This window comes from Anomaloglossus baeobatrachus, unplaced genomic scaffold, assembly GCF_048569485.1.
Source record: "Anomaloglossus baeobatrachus isolate aAnoBae1 unplaced genomic scaffold, aAnoBae1.hap1 Scaffold_106, whole genome shotgun sequence".
In the NCBI taxonomy this organism is placed as follows: domain Eukaryota; kingdom Metazoa; phylum Chordata; class Amphibia; order Anura; family Aromobatidae; genus Anomaloglossus; species Anomaloglossus baeobatrachus.
Window position 1 is genome coordinate 635251 of NW_027441876.1, and position 23768 is coordinate 659018.

A 23768-nucleotide genomic window follows, 5' to 3' on the forward strand; every position below is an offset into this window, starting at 1 on the left:
TGGAAGATATATTATCCTGTCACTGAAGGTGGGGGACCAAACACTTACAATAATCAATGCATACGCCCCAAATTTAAGGCAGGATAGCTTTGTTGCACGGCTGGTAGACGTTGCGATCCCTTTGATACAAGGTACCGTAATTTTATGCGGCGACCTTAATGTCACCCTGGACCCCACATTGGATAACTCCAGGGGGAAATCCAGCATTGCTTACTCTACCATTAAACGTATCAAAAAAGCTTTATTTCGTATCCAAATGTTCGATACTTGGAGACTACAACACCCATCCGACAGAGATTATAGTTTCTATTCCCACACGCAGGACTCATATAGTCGTATCGACTATATATTTCTACAGCATAATGCCCTCCCTTGGATACGACATACCGAGATGGGTAACATACTATGGTCTGATCACGCGCCGGTCTATTGTACGATCGAAATTCCCTCTCTCTCGACCCCTAGAGGGTCATGGCGGCTGAACGAGTCGTTGCTGCTGGATGAGCTCTGTGTTACGGATGTTCAGACCTCTATTACTAGGTTCATAGAGGACCACTCAGTGGACGACACTGCCCCCACCTATAAGTGGGAAGCATTGAAGTGCGTTCTACGAGGCATTTTTATTAAACATGGGTCCCGCATTAAAAAAGAAAGGGCCCAAGACATAGTAAAAGCTCTTCATAGGGTTTCGGAACTGGAGCTCATCCACAAACGTGCCTTATCGGCCCCTATTCTACAGGCCCTATTACACGCTAGGATTGAGGTTAAAAAGCTGCTGGACTCTTCTTATAAACGACTATTACAGGTGGGTAAGGGGAGGTTTTATGAGTTTGGGGATAAGCCAGGCAGACTGCTGGCCAATGCGCTGAGAGATAGGAGAGCTCATACTCTCATTCCATGCATCAAGAACTCACATGATGAGCTACTTTATGCCACCCCTGACATCTCAAATACTTTCCACGACTTTTATTCTAGACTATACAATTTACCTGTTGGACCTCCTGAGTTAGGTGAGGGGCGCCCCCCCATGCCCTCGCCATTTAGGCAACTCGACAGCTCTGTAGTTGAAGACCTGGAGAGTCCTTTTTCATTGGAGGATTTATTGGCGGTGATCCGCGACACACCTGGCAACAAGAGCCCTGGTCCCGACGGGTTTCCCGCCAAGTTTTACAAATCCTTTTCAGAACAGCTAGCACCCTTAATGCTTCTCTCCTTTAACTCGACTTCAGATTTAGTCCCTTTCCCACCTCACTCCACCACGGTCCATATTTCTCTACTCCTTAAGACTGGAAAAGACCACACGGTGTGTAGTAGCTTTAGACCTATATCTCTCCTTAACGTAGATTTAAAAATTTATGCCAAGCTCCTGGCAAACAGACTCAGCCCTCTGCTGCCTGACCTGATTCATTTGGATCAGGTCGGTTTTGTCCCGGGTAGGGAGGCAAGGGATAACACCATAAAGACCCTGGACCTGATCCATCATGCACACACCAAAAAGCTTTCCCTGATGTTGTTGTCTCTGGATGCTGAGAAGGCTTTCGACAGTCTCCTGGCAGTCACTTTCTCAGACATTGGAGCATATAGGCTTGGGGCCGGTGTTCTCGTCCAGGATTATGGCCTCATACCATTCTCCGACGGCACACCTTAAGATCAATGGCACTCTGTCGAGACCCTTCTCCATCCATAATGGGACCCGACAGGGGTGTCCTCTGTCACCTTTGTTGTACATCCTGGTCATGGAACATTTGCTATCCGCCATTAGGAATAATCCAGATATACAGGGAATCAATATCGCCAATCGGGAGCATAAGTGTGCCGCTTTTGCCGACGATCTCCTCGTTTATCTGTGCAATCCCCTTAAATCTCTCCCGTCACTAATGTTGGAACTAAACCGCTTTAGCAGGTGGTCCAACTTCAAAATCAATTTTGAAAAATCAGAGGCCCTAAATATTTCCTTGCCTCAAACAACTATAGATGCTATAAAACCAAATTTCCCCTTTAGATGGCCACCCCACGGCAGTATTGGTTACTTGGGCATTCATATCCCATCCGATCTGACCAGGCTCTTCGCACTGAATTATCAAACTTTTCTGTCAAAACTTGAGGGAGACTTAGTTTCCTGGCAAAGGGGTACTCTTTCTTGGTTCGGCAGGATTAGTGCTCTCCGGATGACGGCCCTGCCAAGACTGTTATATTTGATACAAACGGTCCCGGTTTATGTTCCGGCGGCATATTGGGCCAGGATACAGCGCTTATTCAATCAATTTGTTTGGTCGAAGAAACGCGCCCGTCTAAGGAGTAGCGTCCTGTCTAGGACCAAGAACGCGGGTGGGGCAGGGTTGCCCGACTGTAGGCGGTATTATCTGGCAACCGCTTACGCCAGAGTTTTAGACCTGTTACATAACTCTAGTTCCAAGCTTTGGGTTAGTCTGGCACAGGATCTATGCCCTTTATCAGAGCCGACCCTGCCGTGGACCTGGCCACTCCTTACTAAACATAAGATTAACATGTCTTATAGCACCAAACAAACACTGAAATCTATACACGCTACACCACTTCGCGATCGCCTGATCCAGCCCAGGGGTCCCCTCATGCCCCTAACGGATAACCCAGAGTTTATACCAGGGGCATCATCCAACAACTTTCTGGGCAGCTCAAAACAAAACCCTTTGAGACTGAACCAGGTAGCCCCGGAGGGTTCCCTCCTACCACTCTTGAAGATTGTAGAGAATCGTACTTTTAAATTGCGGTTCCATTTTGAATACGGTCAACTTAAACATTTTATAACCTCACAAGACAGTGTTATGGCCCATCCCTCGCTTCCGACATGTTTTGAAAACCTCTGCGCGGTTTCCTCCGATACACGTCATGCAATATCAAAAGTGTACAAACTCATGACAAGCGCGACAGAGGTATCTCTTCCCCGCTTTTGTACGGCTTGGGAGGAGGAGCTCAATCAGACGTTTGGGGGGGATCAGTGGGAGCGCTGTTTCCGTCTGACACACAGGTCCGTGGTTGCCACCAGGATGCAAGAAACTAGTTATAAAATACTTTCCAGGTGGTACAGGGTCCCAGCATTTTTGCATGCTTGGTGTCCAGAAGTACCTGATACCTACTGGCGTTGTGGAGCGCAGGGGGGCACCATGTCCCACATCTGGTGGTATTGCCCGAGCCTAGCGGTCTTTTGGAACAAAGTACTAACAGCCATACGGGAGGTCACCGGGATCACAGTCCCTGGTCGTCCAGAGGCAGTCTTATTGTACATCTTTAATGTACCAGAAAAGATCTACAAAAAATCCCTCCTGGGTCACCTCCTTCAGGCAGCCAAGACGTTGATCCCGAGGCGTTGGAAGGACCCTACTCCCCCCACGTTAGATGAGTGGGTATTGGAAGTGAATGTGATTCACCGTATGGAGATGGTGATGGCCCAGTCACGTGGACAGACAGTAGGGATGGCCACTAAATGGTTTCAGTGGGAATCATTCCTATCTGGCGGAAAATTTCTTGACCTAATTTAATCTCCGGTGACTGGGTACTTTGGCCCTTTTCCCCCTGTTATCATACTCCACCCATCCGACAAATTTTGGTCCAACGGACTATGTATCAGACCCGGCCGACACACTTTTTCTTCCTCTATCTCTTCTTGTTTTGCTGTCTTATCCCTCCTTCTCTAAATATCATGACTGCTGCTCTTCTTCATCTTCCCTTTCTGTTTCATTATTTCTTTTTATTTCTCTCATGGTTTCAATTGAATTCCCATGTACTATGTTAATCATTTACATTCTGCCTTCAGGTCTACGATGGTGTTGTGTCGTTTAGACCTTTGATCTATTTCATTTGTCAAAGCATGGATGTATATTTTCTTTATTTTCTTATTATAAACTCAATAAAACTTTTAAATTGGAAAAAAAAAAAATTTGCCTATTCTAAATGAAAATAACATTCTTTCTAAGGTTATTAAATCTAAATCTATACGTTTTGTTTCTAGGAGGGCAAAAACCTTGGCGAATATACTCAGTCCTAGTAATGTTACACGTGAGACAGGGAAAAGTGAGAGTACGTGGTTAACATACAAAGGTTTTTTCAAATGTGGACATCACCCTTGCAAGGCATGTCAATATGTAGATAAAAGTAATCCGATGTTTTATTAGAAAAAGAAACAAAAGTATCTCATAGACCGGCATCTAAATTGTAACAGCGAAGGGGTAATCTATCTTGTTGACTGTACTATCTGCATGAAACAATATGTAGGTTGTACGGGAGGACCGCTGAAGAACCGTATAAGACGTCACGTGTCAGATGTGGGGAAGAAGCTTATGTGCGGTTCTTCAGCGGTGTCCAGGCATTTCACTACTATACACCAGGGTGATCTTAGAGGTTTCAGCTTTACGCAATTGAAAAGGTGAGTAAGCCCCCAAGGGGGGGGGGGAGGGGAAGACTTTCATAGAAAATGATTAAACCGTGAGACATTCTGGATGTTTAAACAAGGCACAAGAGTGCCAGATGGTTTAAACATCAGACGGGACATGATAATGCAATATAATTGAGTGATTGGAGCTATCTAATAGCAATTTTTTTTCCCCCATGCAGTTGAAGTTGCTAACCGAGAACAATAGCTGTATCACGCTGGGATAAAGGCTATGTGGATATTGCTAATATATAGTGTGGACCAGGGAAAATTCCTTAAATTAATATTGTATATATGGTTAAAGAAAAATAGAATCATCTCCATCATGGAAGTAAATTTTTGGATTTTTTTCATGATTTACCAATATGTGTGTCCTGCATTGGTTTTCTTCTATGGATAACTCCCCTCTGCTTTTCATACACACACATACAATATAATTGAGTGATTGGGGCCGTCTAATAGCACCTTTCTTTTCCCATTCAGTTGAAGTTGCTAACAGAGAACAATAGCTGTATCACGCTGGGATAAAGGCTATGTGGATAATGCTGATATATGGTGCAGACCAGGGAAGATTCCTTAAGTTAATATTGTATATAGGGTTATAGACAAATGTAATCATTCCCATCATAGAAGTTGGCTTCTGGAATTTTTTCATGGTTTACCATTATCAGTATCCTGCCCTTTATGTGTGTGTTATGAAATCATGCTATATTGATAAGAGAGAAAATATACATGGAATTACACCAGGGATTAATTGAAGTGGTCTATCATGTTTGTTCATGTGAAAATGTTTTTATTTCTATTTTTAGTATTAGGTGGTGTATGCTACCAATTCTGTCTATGTAGGACATTTTATATGCATGCACCTGTGTTTCATTGGGTGTGGTAGCACTAAACCTGATGCATTATGGGGTTTTTAAGAGGTATTTAAAGCTGTCTGTTGTAAAAGTATCCATGAATAAGACATTATGACATATTTCTGTTGAAACGTTTTGGATGTAATGAACAACCTTTATCTGTTGGATACCTGTCTCCTGAAGAATTTTTATATGCACTAAATAAAGGTAAAGTTTTAAAGAAAAAAAGCCTGGATCCGCTGGATATTTATTTTCTATGAATTGTGCCTATCCTGACCTGGAATTTCCATGCAGGATCAGTGTGGTCAAAGAGTCCTGAGTATACTGCAAGCAGTAGAGCCGGTTTTTTATGTGCATATATCAATGGAGGTTTCACCGTGCTCCTGCATTCATCTTATATTGATGGAACAAGGCAAGTAATCTTTCACTCACAAGATGGACGACCACAGCAACAGGCTTGGATTATTAGCATCTATCTTTAATAGAGACACTCCAGGTGGAAATTCCGGATCCACGGATAAAAAGGTAAAAATGACATTTCTATATAATATAAAAATCTTGAAACCCTAAAAATGAAAGAAAGCAGACTCTGGTGGAATTCTACAACCCTTCAATCATATGTTGATAGAAGCATGATCCCAAGGAGACTTCGTTTAAACAAAGTTGCTACCTCACAATACCCCGAGACATTCATACAGGAGTGGAATGATGTTTTGTCTTCATGCTCATATAAATTGATGAAACTCTTAATTAAATATGATAAAATGGAATTAAGTAAAATTGATACTGAGATATTGGATATTAAAAATAAAATAGAACTACATGATCAAACAGAAGAAATTAATAAGCTTAAAGAAAAAATGGACATTAATGTAAAAAAGCTTGAAGAAAAAATTGTGGACATAAAGAAAAAAATTTGAAAGAGACATTAAGGACTATGAGTTGAATAACGTTTATACTTGGAAAATAATTCGTACCAAAAAATCCATTCTTAAATATGGCAATCAAGAAAGAAGAAAAGTAAGCTTTTCAGATATCTCTTCGGTTTCATCAGAGGAACAACCTGAAGACAGCATGGATTCAAGAGAAAATACATATGAAAAAAAATTTCCCCCCGCTTTCCTCCAATTACCGTTCAAAAAACACAGGAGGAGGGCGGGGAGGAAACATAGGAGTCACCAGGAGTTCACCAAGACAAAAAAATAATGGAATTGCCCTGTCATTCTGTCTGCACAGGTGTTAACAGCGGATCACATCGGAGTGCTGTCAAAGGGTCTAGGTTTTTCACCAATAAAAAAATTTGATTTTTTTCAAACTATTTTGGATGTCAACAAATTGGCCAGAAACCTGACCCTGAGATGTCATTTCGATGTGGGGACTGAAACACCAAATATTGATACTGAAAAATGTTTGATATTCAAAAAAACGTGGAAATGTTAGAATTTAAAGATTTGTGTAACCTATCTACCCTAAGATCTTTACAATCTGAAAGCCTTGTAAATGATGTTGATTTGAAGAAATGCTTTTCTATTACAAACCCTTACTATTATCCATTGAAATACTGTGTTTTTCCAAAAATAAGACACTGTCTTATATTTTTTTTTGCCCCCCAAAAAAGCACTAGGGCATATTTTTGGAGGAGGTCTTATTCTTGGAGAAACACGGTTGAGGGTAAGTTTACCCCCCAAAAAAGCAGACCCCCCCCCACTTCCCAGGAGACTCATACTCACCAGACCAGGACGTCTGTGTGATTCCAAGGTCCTCCTGTGATCTCCGGTCGGTGCTGCACGCCGTCCTACCCTGCTGCTGGCTGACACGCTGACACACGCAGATCACAGGCACACACAGCAGATCACACAAACACAGCAGATCACACACAGTAGATCTCACACACACACACACACACACACACACACACACGACACAGCAGATCGCAGATATACACAGCAGATCACACCCAGCAGATCGCAGGCACACAGATCACAAACACAGCAGATCACACACACAGCAGATCGCAGATATACACAGCAGATCACACACAGCAGATCGCAGGCACTCACAGCCGATCACAGGCACACAAAGCCGATCATAGATACACACAGCCGATCGCAGATACACACATCCGATCACAGACACACACAGCCGATCACAGACACAGCAGATCACACACACACACAGCCGATCACAGACACAGCAGATCACACACACACACACACAGCAGATCGCAGATATACACAGCAGATCACACACATCCGATCGCAGGCACACAAAAGCCAATCACAGATACACACATCCGATCGCAGACACACACAGCCGATCGCAGAAAAACACAGCCGTTCGCAGACACACACACACACACACACACATCACATCACATCCAGCACTTACGGCCGCAGAGAATGAGAGCAAGTCACGTATCTGGCCGCAGGTCCTGTTCCTTGCGCTCCACTGTACTGCCTCTCAGGAGAAGAGATCGGTGTCTCTGGATGAGGTGAGTATGTATGCGATCTGATGTGTGTGCGATCCGATGTTTGTGTGTGTGATTTGATGTTTGCGTGTGATCCGAGGTTTGTGTGTGCGATCTGACAGTGTGCGATCCGATGTTTGTGTGTGAGATCTGGTGTGTGTGTGTGTGAGAGAGCTGATGTGTGTGGGTGTGTGATCACTGCAGCTCCTGCCGCTCAGTGTCGGGTGAGTGTAATTGCCGGGTGCCGCTGTGTATAATGAAGTGTCCTGCAGTATCTGTATTTTTAGCTGCACGGACACTTCATTATTGATCCGGGAGTAGGGCTTATTTTCGGGGGAGGGCTTATATTTAAGCCTTTCTCCGAAAATGCTGAAAATCCCTGCTAGGGCTTATTTTTGGGGGAGGTCTTATTTTTGGAAAAACACGGTAAAGACCAGCTATTTTGGATCAATTTCAAGATCTTATTGAAAAAGAATTAAAGGTATTAGATCAAACCCATATACATGATAAACCTAACCTTACCAAATTAGAAAAAGTAGCCATTGAGGAATTAAAATCTAGTAAAAATATTACAATAAGGAAAGCTGATAAGGGAGGAGGAATTGTAGTTTTAGATGTAGAATTGTACTTTAAGTGCAACAATGAAATTCTGAGGAATAGTGATATCTACCATTTGATAGAGGGAGATCCCACTATTAAATTTAAAGAAGAACTAGAAAATGTATTGCAAGAGGGTATTGACATGGGAGCTATAAATGAGAATATAAAAAAATACATTATGGTAGAACATCCGGTCATTCCGACCTATCATGCCATGCCCAAGATTCATAAAAACACATTTCCTCCTCCTTTTAGGCCAATTATTGCAGGGATAGGGTCGGTAAACGAAAAATTAGGATCATGGGTAGATCTATATCTTCAACCTTTAGTATGTACAGTGCCTAGATATATTAGGGACACAAAAAGTATTATGAAGGGATTTGATGGTTTTCTTTGGAAAGAGAACTATAGGTGGTTGGCGTGCGACATTGAGAGCCTGTACCGCTCTCTCCCACATACAATAATTATGGATAGCCTAAAAAAAAATTTTGGATAAATATAGCTGTTATATTCAACCCATAAAAGATTTTTTGTATTTTTCGGTCAAATATTTATTGAAACACAATTATTTTCAGTTTGATGAGAAATGTTATTTACAGAAACAAGGAGTAAGCATGGGAGGAAAATATTCACCCTCGTTAGCAAATATAGTGGTAGCAATGTGGGAAGAAAAATATATTTTTAATGAAGAAAATCTGTTTCGTGATAATATAATTTATGGGCGGTATATAGATGATATGATCTTTGTGTGGCAGGGAGGGGAAGAACAATGCAGGCTCTTCATGTCGTAAGTCAATAAGAATAAATTTAATTTAAAGTTTACCTATAATCTCCAGAAAAATATTAATTTTTTGGACATTACATTTATAGGCTATGATGAAGGGGGTGAGGTAGAGATTTGTCCTTATCGGAAACCTACAGATAGCAATTCAATATTGCATGGTAGCTCCTGTCATCCTGCCCATATTATACAGAACATCCCTATAGGCGAATTAATTAGCATAAAAAGGAACACCAGTGACAGTAAAAAATTTAGAATAGAGCAAGAAAAAGTATGTGATCGCCTTTCCCATAGGGGTTATCCTAAATGGACCATACATAAAGCTATTAACAAGGACAAATATATAAATAGGGATAAATTATTATCAGATAAAGAAATTACTCAAGATAGGAAAGCTGGTTATATTGCACCGATCACCTTTTCTACTAGGTATAGCCCTCAATATTCTAATATAGTAAAAATTCTAAAAAAATATTTGCCTATTCTAAATGAAAATAACATTCTTTCTAAGGTTATTAAATCTAACTCTATACGTTTTGTTTCTATGAGGGCAAAAACCTTGGGGAATATACTCCAGTCCTAGTAATGTTACACGTGAGACAGGGAAAAGTGAGAGTACGTGGTTAACATACAAAGGTTTTTTCAAATGTGGACATCACCCTTGCAAGGCATGTCAATATGTAGATAAAAGTAATCCGATGTTTAATTAGAAAAAGAAACAAAAGTATCTCATAGACCGGCATCTAAATTGTAACAGCGAAGGGGTAATCTATCTTGTTGACTGTACTATCTGCATGAAACAATATGTAGGTTGTACGGGAGGACCGCTGAAGAACCGTATAAGACGTCACATGTCAGATGTGGGGAAGAAGCTTATGTGTGGTTCTTCAGCGGTATCCAGGCATTTCACTACTATACACCAGGGTGATCTTAGAAGTTTCAGCTTTAAAGCAATTGAAAAGGTGAGTAAGCCCCCAAGGGGGGGGAGGGGAAGACTTTCATAGAAAATTATTAAACCGTGAGACATTCTGGATGTTTAAACAAGGCACAAGAGTGCCAGATGGTTTAAACATCAGACAGGACATGATAATGCAATATAACTGAGTGATTGGAGCTATCTAATACCAATTTTTTTTTTTTTTCCCCATGCAGTTGAAGTTGCTAACAGAGAACAATAGCTGTATCACGCTGGGATAAAGGCTATGTGGATATTGCTGATATATGGTGCAGACCAGGGAAGATTCCTTAAGTTAATATTGTATATAGGGTTATAGAAAAATGTAATCATTCCCATCATAGAAGTTGACTTCTGGAATTTTTTCATGGTTTACCATTATCAGTATCCTGCCCTTTATGTGTGTGTTATGAAATCATGCTATATTGATAAGAGAGAAAATATACATGGAATTACACCAGGGATTAATTGAAGTGGTCTATCATGTTTGTTCATGTGAAAATGTTTTTATTTCTATTTTTTGTACGAGTATATAGGTGGTGTATGCTACCAATTCTGTCTTTGTAGGACATTTTATATGCATGCACCTGTGTTTCATTGGGTGTGGTAGCACTAAACCTGATGCATTATGGGGTTTTTAAGAGGTATTTAAAGCTGTCTGTTGTAAAAGTATCCATGAATAAGACATTATGACATATTTCTGTTGAAACGTTTTGGATGTAATGAACAATCTTTATCTGTTTGATACCTGTCTCCTGAAGAATTTTTATATGCACTAAATAAAGGTAAAGTTTTAAAGAAAAAAAGCCTGGATCCGCTGGATATTTATTTTCTATGAATCCCGAGTTAAAGAAACAGTAAGTGAGACATTTTGACGGGTTTTTTTTTTTTTAGAGATCCAAGGTAGTGAGGTTAAAGAGACTGGTGACATGTCTTTCTCAAGGGAGACCCACTCCTTTCCAGCTTCCCCATGGAACCAGTCTACAATCCTTATCAATACTGCCGCTCTGTGATAGCCTTGAAAGTCCGGGAGACCCGTCCCCCCTTTACTTTTATGTCTACATAAAAATCTACGGGCCAATCGTGGTCTCTTTTGCCCCCAAAGCTGGAACATACTGTATTGAGTTGTTCAAAAAAATTGTTTGGTATTTTTATTGGGACCGCCTGGAAAATATAAAGCAGCTTCGGGAGGATATCCATCTTAATGGCATTAATCTTCCCGAACCACGATAATTTCGCCCCTTTCTACCTCTGGATGTCAGTCATAATTTTGTCAAGGATCGGTTTGTAGTTCAGTCGGGAGAGTTGTGTGGGGTCTGCTGTCAATCGTACCCCCAGATACTGCATTGAAGTAGAGCACCACTTAAAAGGAAACACTTTTTGTAGAGCAATCTGTTCCAAGGATGGTAAATTGATATTTAAAAATTCAGATTTCGTTAGGTTAACTTTAAAATTGCTCATGTCACTGTACATGTCGAACTCCCTCAGGATCGCTGGCATAGACACTCTTGGATTTGTGACATACAATAAGTCATCTGCGTATAATAACAACTTATAGCTGTGCTGACCGACAGATGCCCCCAATGTCAGGATTATTTCTCAAGGCTACCGCTAAATTCTACATCACTATAGCGTACAGTAATGGGGACAAGGGGCATCCCTGTCTGGTCCCATTTGCGATCCCGAAGGGGCTCGAGTGCATCCCGTTACATCTAACCCTTGCTGATGGGATCTGATATAGAGACATTATTTTATCAAGCAGCTTCGGGCCAATATTAATCTGCTTTAGGGCGCGCTGTAGAAAAGACCAACTCACACGGTCGAATGCTTTTTCAGCATCGATAGATAAAATGCATGAAGGTATTTGTTTAGATTTAACATGAGACATAAGCAAAAGGGTTTTTATAGTATTGTCTCTGGCCTCTCTTGGAAGAAAACCTACTTGGTCTTTGTGAATCAAGTATGGCAAAAAATGACTAGCTAATCTTAATGCTATAATTTTGGAAAACAATTTTATATCCAGGTTAAAGAAATAGGTCTATAGCTGGGGCATAAGTTTGGGTCCTTCCCAGTTTTAGGAATAAGGGATGTGTGTGCTTCTAATGTTTGTTTGGGGAACGTACAAGTTGAAGAGACCTCATTAAACACTTTAACCAGGAAGGGTGCCAAGGTCGGGGACAGGAGTTTATAAAATTTGTCCGAGAACCCATCTGGGCCTGGGCATTTGTTCAGTGGAGCCAATGAAATTGCCTCATTTACTTCTAATGTTATCGGTTGGTCCAATTCGTCACTAGTCTCCTCCGATAGCTGAGGTAACGCTGTTTTGTGAATATTTTGATTAATTTTCAACTGCTGTCGTGCTGGAGACATATCTGCATATTTACCTTTGATATTGTAAAGAGATTCATAATATTCTTTAAATGCCTGAGCTATTTTACCCGATTCATGAACTTCATTCCCTCCAGTGTTTCTAATCTTTGGGATGTAGGTGTTAGGTGCCCTTGGATGTAAGTGTCTTGCCATGGGTCCCCCGCATTTGTCTGCGAACTCATAGAAAAAGCCCTGCATTTTTTCCCAGGCTGAAATATATCAATCTTTGGTCAATGAGTTGCTTTAGATCATCTCTCATTTTACTCAATGTAGCCAAAACATCATTCGTTGGATTGCGTTTATGTAACCCTTCAAGCTCCCTAATCTGATCCAGAAGCTTGGAAATATATGTGCAGATCTTTATTTTTTTAGTCTGGTTCCTTCTCTTATGAAAATACCTCTTATCACACATTTCAGGGCTTCCCACTGGGTAGGACGTGAAGTTTCATCATGCTCATGGATAAGTAAGAACTCCTCAATCGTTTGTTTAATTGCAGTTACCGTGGGTTCATTTTGTAAAAGATTGGTATTCAGGGGCCAGTTCCAGGCCTTGGCACCATGACCGGGTGGTTGGAAAGACAAAGATTGGGGCATGATCCGACCAGGTCATGGTGCCAATGGAAGTGGTTGGGTTCCATCCGAGAAGATGAGAGATGAGGAAATTATCAATTCTGCTATATGTGTTATGGATGGGTGAATAGTAAGTGTAATCTCTCTCCTTCAGGTGAAGGGCTCGCCAAATGTCAACTACTTGTAACCGGGTCAAGTGGGATTTCAAAGCGGATAGTTGCGAGGGGGGAATTGCTGACTTACAGAGGAAGAATCCATCTCCTTATCCATGACCAAGTTGAAGTCTCCTCCTAATATTAAGAATCCTTCCAAAAAGCTTTCCAGTCGACGCAGATATCTCCGGCAAGACTTAACCTGTTCTTTGTTTGGGAGATATTGTCAAGGGAGGAATTTGGTTGAAGACTGCTATTGGAGCCCTCGTTTGGGATATCCAGAGACAGTGCCGTATTAGCTGTATATCAGTGCCAATATATATCAATGTATATAAGACAAAGAACACAGACATGCTCTCTTTCAGCCAGCGTCATCAACTGAGCTAGTTTAATTCGATAGATCCAATTATACAGTAAGTAAGCATGAATAACCTTGAAACTGAACAAGGAGTGCTTTCACTCCCCAATTTCTCACATCACATTGCCTGCCCTCCCGTACATTCCTTTTGTGTGAACATTACTGATAACACTTTTACAGCTTTACATTCTGGCTTCATCATCTTTGGTTAACTCCTTCATGATTATACAACTTTGAATTATACTATAGGTCTGTGCAATTGCTACATAGACAGACAGATGGGGGTATTTGTGGGCGGTACTTCGGAAAATGGGTTTTGGACACAGATTTATAAATTGGGTGAAGCTGCTATATGACTCACCGGTGGCGAAGGTTAGGGCTAATGGCAGGGTCTCGGAGTCTTTTCCTCTCAGAAGAGGTACTAGACAGGGGTGCCCGCTCTCATCCTTGCTACTTGCTACTGCAGTGGAGCCATTGGCAGTTGCAATACGGATGTCCAGGGAGATAACGGGATTTAGGTGTGGAGCAGAAAATATCATTATAATGCGGATGACCTACTTTTATATTTAGACAGGGTACATTCCTCGATTTTGCCGGCAATGGATATCATTCAAGAATTTGGGCGGAGGTCTGGCCTTCGGATTAATTGGTCCAAATCGGCTTTAATGGCGATAGACCCTCTCCCGGTGGATTTCTCGGACTTGCAGATACCAGTTCCTGTAGTCCGAGAGTTTAAGTATCTGGGTGTAACTGTTAGCCCAAATCCGAAGGATTTCCAGGCCCTAAATCTGGAACCCCTGTTGCAGTTGTTCAGAGCAAAGGTACACACCTGGTGTCGCTTCCCGCTATCAAATATCGGTAGATGCAACTTAATCAAAATGGTAATGATGCCACAATTACTATATCGCATACATAATTCTCCAGTGTGGATACGTAGGGAATTTTTTCCAAAAATTAATACATTATTCCGGGAACTTATCTGGAAGAAAAAAAACAGGCTAGGATTCAACTGGAAGTGCTACAGCGGGGAAAGGAGGAGGGAGGACTGGCGGTACCAAACCCATTTATATTCTATACAGCCTCCCAAATGCAACATCTTAGGGGTTGGGGCAAAGAAGGAGCGTATGATAATAGTGGTGATATAGTGAGAGAGGGATCGGTATGGAAATATCCGTGTTGCCAGTTGGATGTGAGACAAAGACAGATAAGGCTGCTTTCACACTACGTCTTTTTAACATGCGTCCTGAACGTTTTTTTAATGCAAAAACGGATCCATTGCAAATGCATTTTCATTTCAATGCATTTGTAATGGACTTGCGTTAACATGCGTTCACATGCGTTTGCGTGCGTTATAGTGAGGATCCAGCGACTTGCAGTTTTTTAACATCTTTCAAAAACGCTACTTGTAGCGTTTTTGAGCTGCGTCCAACTTCTGCAAATTGCTGGATCCTGACTAAACAGCACGCAAACGCAGGTGAACGCTGGCATGCTGATAGGCAGGATCCTGCTTGCTCTACTGAGCATGCCCAGAAACCAGCCCGTGATCAGTCTCTCTCTCTCCTCCCTCTATCTCTCTCCGCCTCTCACTCCTCCCTCTCTGTCTCTCCCCCTCCCTCTCCCCCACCTGAGAGCTGAGGACACTCGTAACCAAGGTAAATATCGGGTAACCACTTATCTTAGTTACCCGATGTTTACGTTGGTTACGTGTGCAGGGAGCCCGGCTCCTAGCAGCTGCAGACGCTCGTAACCAAAGTAAATATCGTGTATCCAAGCAAGTATACCCAATGTTTACCTTGGTTACGAGCCTCGCAGCTGTCAGATGCCGGCTCCCAGTCTGGCACGTTTAGTTCCCCTCACTCCCGATCACATGACTCCAATGCCCGCCCCTAAACATCCAGTGACAGGATCCTGCAAAGTAACACATGCGTTTGCATGCATTTTTTGCTGTAAAAGCAGGATCCGCTTTTGCAGCAAAAAACCGTTCAGGACGCATGTTAAAAAGACGTAGTGTGAAAGCAGCCTTAATGGGGCACAATATCCTACATTGGCTATGATATTTCGGGTATGGGACAGAGGTAAGTTTCTTTTGAAGATAAATGGGCCTACGGAGTTCTGGCCACTGTGGCGGAACCCGGATTTGCCAGAAATTAAAAAAATTAGTGGGGTTCAGAGGATGGGAAGATAAAGGGATCCATTTAGTGTCACAAGTACTTCAAAATAATATTCTTAAGAGTTTTGAGCAATTGAGAACGGAGTTTCACCTCCCGCATGTCTTCTTTTATCAGCATTTACAGCTGAGGCACGCACTGGAAAGACAGGGGAGGACAAATCCGGTGACAGTGACACCTAATCAAACATTACATATGCTACTTACATCCGAGTCCTCTAAAGGCCTTATTTCCGAACTATACAAAAGATTACTACCTGCCCATCTGGAGACATATCCACTGACTGTTAAAAGTAAATAGGAACGGGACGTTGGTCCCCTGACGGAAGACCAATGGTCTGACATTCTAGAACAGGTCCCTAAACTGGCGGTCTGAGTGCCAAGGGCTTTCTCAAGTATAATCTCATCCACAGGGTATATAAAACTCCCAGTCCCATTCAGAATGGGACTTAGACCAAATGCACAATGTGTTAGGTGTGGACAGGATGATGCCCATTTGATGCATGTTATGTGGGAGTGTGGAAACATTGGTGATTTCTGGAAACAAACCCTGGGACTCATAGACCAAATATATCATATCACAATACAGCCGTCACCTTGTTTATGTTTGTTGAGTCTGTGGGAGGGAGGAGTAGATCCGGACTCTCCAACAGCCCTGTGAATAGCACGTATCCTGTATCAAGCAAAGAAGATACTGGCATACCATTGGTTAGATCCTCTACCACCGTTATCAGAGCTTAAAAATAAATTAAATAACGTCATTAGATTGGAAAGGGGAGTTTATTTAAAGAGAAAAACACTGAGAAAGTTTTACAAAATCTGACAGCCATGGATGGAGTCGCCGGGTCTCCCCTCTGGGGCACTAGTGCAGAATGCAATGTTGGACCAGTAACTGTTGTGCTTGCAGTGAATGGAATGTTTGGGGAGTAAAAGTTAAAACTAGTGTTTTAAGTGGCGAAGTGCACTTTGAGCGGCGCTGTGGGAGAGGGCCGGAAGGGTGTGATTAATGACTAAACGGGGAGAGAAAGGCAAGCGGGTATGGAAATATGATGCACAGCGACACGGCTGATGGAGGAGACTTTTCTATTAGACTGAGGTATTATTGCATAATTTAAACTTTTTATTATCTGTGGAGCCATATTGTTTGTAGGCTCAATTTATATAACTGATCTAAGAATCCTTTTTTCTTTTTTTTTTTTATATAGAGGAAGAACCTAATTTATAGACAACATATGTTTTTTCAATGTACGCTTTTACTAGTTATATAAGATGCAATATATTCTCTCTGTATTGATTCTTAGTTGTTTAATAAAAAAGATCTGATTTAAAAAAAACAGACAGACAACTACATCTACATTTTGATTATTTATATACACAGATATTCTTAATACGTTTGAACAAACAAGCTATAACTCAGGCGACCTCTACAGTCCCCCCTTAATAAAATATCTGTGATTATTATTAACGTTAAATTTTTTACCATTGAGATATATTTTATTATTTGTGACTTATTGCCCTTGGGACTTTAATTATATAAATATCTATATATGCGGGCTTTTCATGAGATCGGTTTAATTTAACACTACAGACTTTAACTCCCCCCTTAAGTACTCATTTTATACATTAAAAATAACTTTTTGATCTATAGGGGCTATTAGAATTGACGTTATTACTCTTATGAGGGCACATTATCCTGATTATCAAAGATTGAATCTAAAATTTATTTAAAAATTAGCACATAATTAAAAAAAACAAAAAACAAAAGAACATTTGCTACAAATTGTCCATGGTTCTTCTTTCCAGATATAAAACAAAAAGGAAGATACTTGGTCAGTGCTAGTCCACTTAGGGCCACTTTGTGAACCTGGATAATCTGCTCTTGATAAAAAAAAACAACAAAACATGATGAAACTTCATGTATACAGTTTGTGGCACAGACTTGGAAAAAACCTTCTGTGATAATGGGTAGAATAGCGGCAGCTTTCTGCTTCGGTTGCGACGGGTCCATTGGTTTCTGAGATGTGACGTCAACTCTTGTGTCACTGCCAGTGCTCAGCAGACTAGGCCGGGGAGACATCAGCCTGATGGGATAGGCTCCTCCAAACCTTTTCCCGAAATGAAAGAATCTATAGCTAGTATTTTATATTAAGGAAAATCACTGAATATATTCATATGAGTTAGTAGGTGACAAAAACATTTGTAAATGGTTAGATTACAGTAACCAAACCACATTTTTGGGTCTATGAAATGGCTGAATTAAGTATTTTAGATTACTCAATTCGTACCCTCAACAGTCCCCCCTTTGACTCACTTCTGCCATTTCCAAATACTAAGGGTACCGTGTTCCCTTAGGAAAAGAGGAAGAAAGATCTGTTGGAAAACCTGCCTGACTGAACGTTGAGGCATGGGTGGAAAGGGGAATGGGATTTCTTCACCGGTTTGAGACCAAGGACCCCTAAGCGAGTCCTCACCCTTTGTAGTTGGACTTTCCCATGTCTCAAGGTTCTCTAAAGGGTACTTTACACGCTGCGACATCGCTAGCGATCTCGTTAGCGATGTGAAATTCTAGATCGCAAGTGCGATCTTTTGAGATCGCACATGCGTAAAATGACCTATGTGCGACCTCGAAAGATCGCACTTGTGATCTAGAATTTCACATCGCTAACGAGATCGCTAGCGATGTCGCAGCGTGTAAAGTACCCTTAAGTCCTCTCTTCTAACTGTTTTGGCAATGATGGTTTGGGACTGTACAGGTCTTTTTGTAAAGGATAAATATGAGGAGGACGCTTAGTGCAGCTCCGGTGGATCAACCCTTCTGCAATGCGGGGCGTGAATCCATGTTGTCCTGCCGTTGAGCTTTAATCGAAATTTCTGTGTCATTTTAGGATTAATCAGTCTCCTGACCGAAAACCATATACTACTAACTCTGATTTAGGATCTGAAATTAGAAAATACACTTGTTTATTTCTCTAATTAGTCAATCATATGAAAATTATACGTGCTTTGCGCTAGACCAAAAAAAAAACATTTTACATTGAAACCTGTTTATTACTAAAGAGAAACACAACACACACTAAGGAGAAACACAACACGCATTGATTTACAACTTATTAGTTTGTTTTTTTACATACCACTTGCATTATGTGGATTTTCAGCAATGACATAGTTTTCTGCACTGGAAAGCCTCTGACCAGACTTGGAAAGAAATCTACACAACACACACAGACTTGCATACAATGTGCTCATGATAAACATCTATAATCAGTTTGCAGTCTGTAAGAATGGGTAGAGCAGGTGCAGGGTATTTCTACGGACTCTTTACAGTTTTTCCCTCATTGTTTTAAGAACGTGCTTCACAAGACTGGGTGAATTTGCCTACCTGGGTACTGAACCCTGGCGTCACCAAAGCGCACACTGATATCCAACTTTCACAGATGTTAGTCCATGTTACTTGGGCCATCATTAAGAAGAGATCTCATGGCAGAGAAAGCTTACCGCTCTTCATCCACAGACCTTCCTCAGTCAGCCGGCTCCCTGCGTCTTGCACTCCACTCCTTATTGGTTCACTTGATCCTGTAGGGATTTAAGAACACAAGGATTGACAGAAGTCACTGACGTGACAAATGTCACCGAGGCATGGTCTTTGTGCATGGTAAAGGACTCCTCAACTCTAGGCCCGTTCACTGCTTCTTGGTCAGCTGCAGCTGTGCGGGGATCTCCATCTGATTCCATCAGCTCAGATCTAGACTTTCTTTTCGGCGTACCTAGCTCATTTGACAACAGGAAAGATCTACATGCTACATACATTTTGACTATCTTAACTACCTCTGCTCCACCCATCTAGAGAGGCACTTACGTCACTTCCTCCTGTACCGATAGGAGAGGAGGGAGTGGCCTAAATTTAGACCAATTCATGTCGTGCAAACCGTAGAATATCCAGTGCAGAATCGACCACCATTTGATTCCATATATAAAAACAAAAACTAAAAGAAATATGCATGAGATCATTCTTATAATAGACATGTTTTATAGTAGTCCAATAAACATGACATAACTGTTGCAAAAGAAAGGCCAGCTTTAAAGCCTATCCAATATGTCTGCTGTGCGTTTTACTGCTGGAAAAATATAATAGATATCTACTTCCCCCCCCCCCTTTTCGTGTTTTGTTTTTATATACTGCTTTGACAAAACTTATGTTTATAACAGAAGACAATATAATAAAACAACCGATAAATATAACTTATACTTTACTGGGGAATTTTGAAACCTTATAAACACGGTTCATAGATATTCTGTATCTACAAAAAAAAGGAAAGTAATCAATATTGGCAGTTTGTATGCAAAAATAATACAAAACAAAAACATAACGATAAAAACAAAAAAACCTAAATGTGTATATTTTAAGAAATATACTTTTCCCTGCAAAATTAATTTAATTATTTAGGTATTAGCATTATACTATTGATAATTTCTTGTCAAATTTTGAACTCTAAGGGGTACTTTGCACACTACGATATCGCAGGTGCGATGTCGGTGGGGTCAAATTGAAAGTGGCGCACATCCGGCATCGCAGGCGATATCGTAGTGTGTAAAGGCTAGATGATACGATTAACGAGCGCAAAAGCGTCGTAATCGTATCATCGGTGTAGCATCGGCGTAATCCATAATTACGCTGACGCGACGGTCCGATGTTGTTCCTCGTTCCTGCGGCAGCACACATCGCTGTGTGTGAAGCTGCAGGAGCGAGGAATATCTACTACCTGCGTCACCACAGCTCCCGTCAGCTATGCGGAAGGAAGGAGGTGGGCGGGAAGTTTACATCCTGCTCATCCCCGCCCCTCTGCTCCTATTGGCCGCCTGCCGTGTGACATCGCAGTGACGCCGCACGACCCGCCCCCATAATAAGGAGGCGGGTCGCCGGCCAGAGCGACGATCGCAGGACAGGCGAGTCCACGTGAAGCTACCGTAGCGATGTTCGCTACGGCAGCTATCACAAGGATATCGCAGCTGCGACGGGGGCGGGGACTATCGCGCTCGGCATCGCAGCATCGGCTTGCGATGTCGCAGCGTGCAAAGTACCCCTAAGGATTAAATAAAATCTACTTCACCAGCCGGAAAAAGCACTTGTTAGTATATAAAACACATATAGTCCTGCAAATCTCTGCAGAAACCATTTTTTTTTCCTTTTTCTTTCTACTTCGTCAGTTTTTTTTTTTACAACTTGTAATAAGTACACCCTCCCACATATCTTTGCTGGCTTAGCAGGCTTATGCCCCCCCCTTGTCCTTCAGAGTACGCGATGTTAGAACAGCTGGTGGGAAAAACAGATACAAGAAAAAAAACCATGGGCAGAACTTTCATTACAGGAATATATAAAATATATTTTTGTACCGTGTCAGCCAGCAAAAACAAAAGTACTACAGAGACATATATTACAGAAGCCTTAAGATTGATGGAGTGGAATGGAGAACATCATTAGAGCGGGTAGGTAGCTTGGGACTGGAAATCACTGCAGCAAAAAAAGCAAACAGTCCGGGGCTCCCCTCTGTATCACTAGGGAAGGTTGGGGCAGACTCGTGGGTGTAGCCCGGACTGTGGGCAGTATCTTGGGAGATCTCCTGGGACTGATTTAAAGGGATACTGTGATACTCTGGGAAAAAGCAACCAGGCTTCAGGTAGATCATTACTGGATCTACAGGGAATTTACTCACAACATTAGGCCCTTTTGACTATAATAGTCCACATCAGATTTATTAGCACATGGGATAGAGAGCATCACAGTAGAAAATGCCCATAGGAGGCAAATCTCCCCACACCCTTCTGGGAAATATAATTTAGTCACGGTAAGAGTAATACCTCCTTCTCCATCATAATTTATGGCGGCCTTTAATTTATTTAATAAATAAACCAGCAACTCCCACTGGGGCAAAAATAGCAAAATATGGTCGGGAGTTATATCAGACACTTTATTAATGGAATTGGTTACAACAGCGTCAACTATAAATTTGAAAGAGGCCCCTGCAATACTTCTTATTTAATCTGACCATTACAGTATAAATTTATGGGCGATTGGCTTTGGTTTTGGGGCCTTGGACAGGAGATTGGAATGGTGGGCCACTGCATCCTCTCCGGAAATGCCCGGGCTGACCACAACGCCAACAATTCTGTTGCTGGCTCTGCTGGTTTTGTTGATTGGGAGCTACGTATACGGGGTTTGGGCCCTGTCGGGGCATGGGCTGTGGTGGGGGCTGCACCGGCGCGGTTGTATACACAAATTGATCTTGAGCCCATCATCTTTTTAAAGCGGCACAATACTGTTGTCCACTTCGGAAAGTGGTGTCATCAGTGCCTGGGGGCATTGTGAGATGGTGTTTCATTAAGGGCCAAAAACTGTCTCCTGCTTTTACTTTGATGAGATTAATTAGGTCCTTCCGAGCAGCTGAATATAACTGGTGGACCTGTAGCATCTTCCTATAAAATCGCATGGTGTTAATGTCGGGATCTGGCAGGCAGGGGGATTAATGCCGCTGACTGGATGGGGTTGAAAGGGACATATTTAAATGAGGGCTGTTCCTCGGTAGGTTCGGGGTAAGGCTCACTATGCGTCCCAGGGCAAAAAGGGGGATCCAAGGGGAGGGGATTGGTAACTGGGGAGCGTGACGCCAGATTGGCCGGTAAGGGGAGAAACGGCATTGCAGGTATGGGAGGGACCAGGGGTATGGGTGTGGAAAGGGTTAAGGGATGCTGTCTAATGACTGCAGCATCTGTGAATAATTCCGGAACTTGTCCAGAATTGGACTGTGAAATAGCAACAAAACAACCTTCTTGAGTGCCCCTAAAACCATCCTCAGACTTGGGTGACCTATAGGAAAACACATCTCCTCGCTCATCCTCTTCTTTGACCTCAATATATCCTTTCGATAGCAATATCTGCGTTATTCTGTTAAACAATTCAGCATCAATCAACAATCTCTTGTTACCTTCAGGCTTCTCAGCTTTCTGTCTAAACATTTTTGCTATCTTGGTGGTGTCTGGATTACACTAATATAGGACTATGCGGTGAGCGTTAAAGCCCGGCCGGAACTTAAGGCCACACCTCTACACTAGCTGGCAACTCCTCAACTATATAGTAATAAGGGTATCCCGCGCTTGGAGGAGGGGTACAAAATGTATTCCCTCTGGACTTGATCAGCTGCACCAATATTTTTTTATTGTCCTAATCCCTATCTTCTTTCACTGAGGATCTGTCTCATGAAAGGAGGACATACAAAAATGTACATGCATATACAAGAATGTCCCGACCTCCCGACTTGGTCAACTGTATCAAATTTAATGTCCTAATCCCCATATTCAGTCACGGGAATCCCCCCGCATCTTTAATTACAGACCGGGTCAGTCTAACTAGCTATATCCAGCCACCACCGTCTTTCCTGCCCTAACAACCGTCCTCTGGATCCCGTGTGACACTCGATCCACACCTCAGGGCTGGGATCGTGCTTGGAGCTCCAGCGGGCACTACCCTTGAGTCACAATCAGGAACCTTTTAACACCGATAAGGACACACAGCCCGTCACTCCCTCCTCTCCAAGAACAACCACAACAGCAGTGAATACAAAATATGTAACACTCCCCGAGGGTTGTAGGGGGATCAGCCTGGTTGGAGCGGAGGGAGGTCTCAGTCCGTGACATCCAAACGATCGGTATTTGCAGGTCGGTAATGCGTCCTTGAAGGAGCTCCACGCTGGTGCGCCAAACTGTCAAGGGAGGAATTTGGTTGAAGACTGCTAATGGAGTCCTCGTTTGGGATATCCAGAGACGGTTCTGTATTAGCTGTATATCATTGCCAATATATATCAATGTATATAAGACAAAGAACACACAGACATGCTCTCTTTCAGCCAGCGTCATCAACTGAGATAGTTTAATTCGATAGATCCAATTATACAGTAAGTAAGCATGAATAACCTTGAAACTGAACAAGGAGTGCTTTCACTCCCCAATTTCTCACATCACATTGCCTGCTCTCCCGTACATTACTTTTGTGTGAACATTACTGATAACACTTTTACAGCTTCACATTCTG

At 42.0% G+C, this 23768-nt stretch overlaps 1 protein-coding gene across 2 annotated transcripts in view; it reads right to left on the bottom strand.

Annotated features, from left to right (window-relative positions):
* Positions 1-23768, bottom strand: part of LOC142260446 (uncharacterized) — a 51225-nt gene that overhangs the window by 3295 nt on the left and 24162 nt on the right. The window contains exon 2 of one of the 2 annotated variants that reach the window (XR_012728651.1): positions 18374-19258. The exons of the other annotated variant lie outside the window; for it this stretch is intronic. The gene's annotated coding sequence lies outside the window, so the exon portion shown is untranslated. Of the gene's footprint in view, positions 1-18373; positions 19259-23768 lie in introns of those variants that run through there. 2 annotated transcript variants of the gene reach the window in all.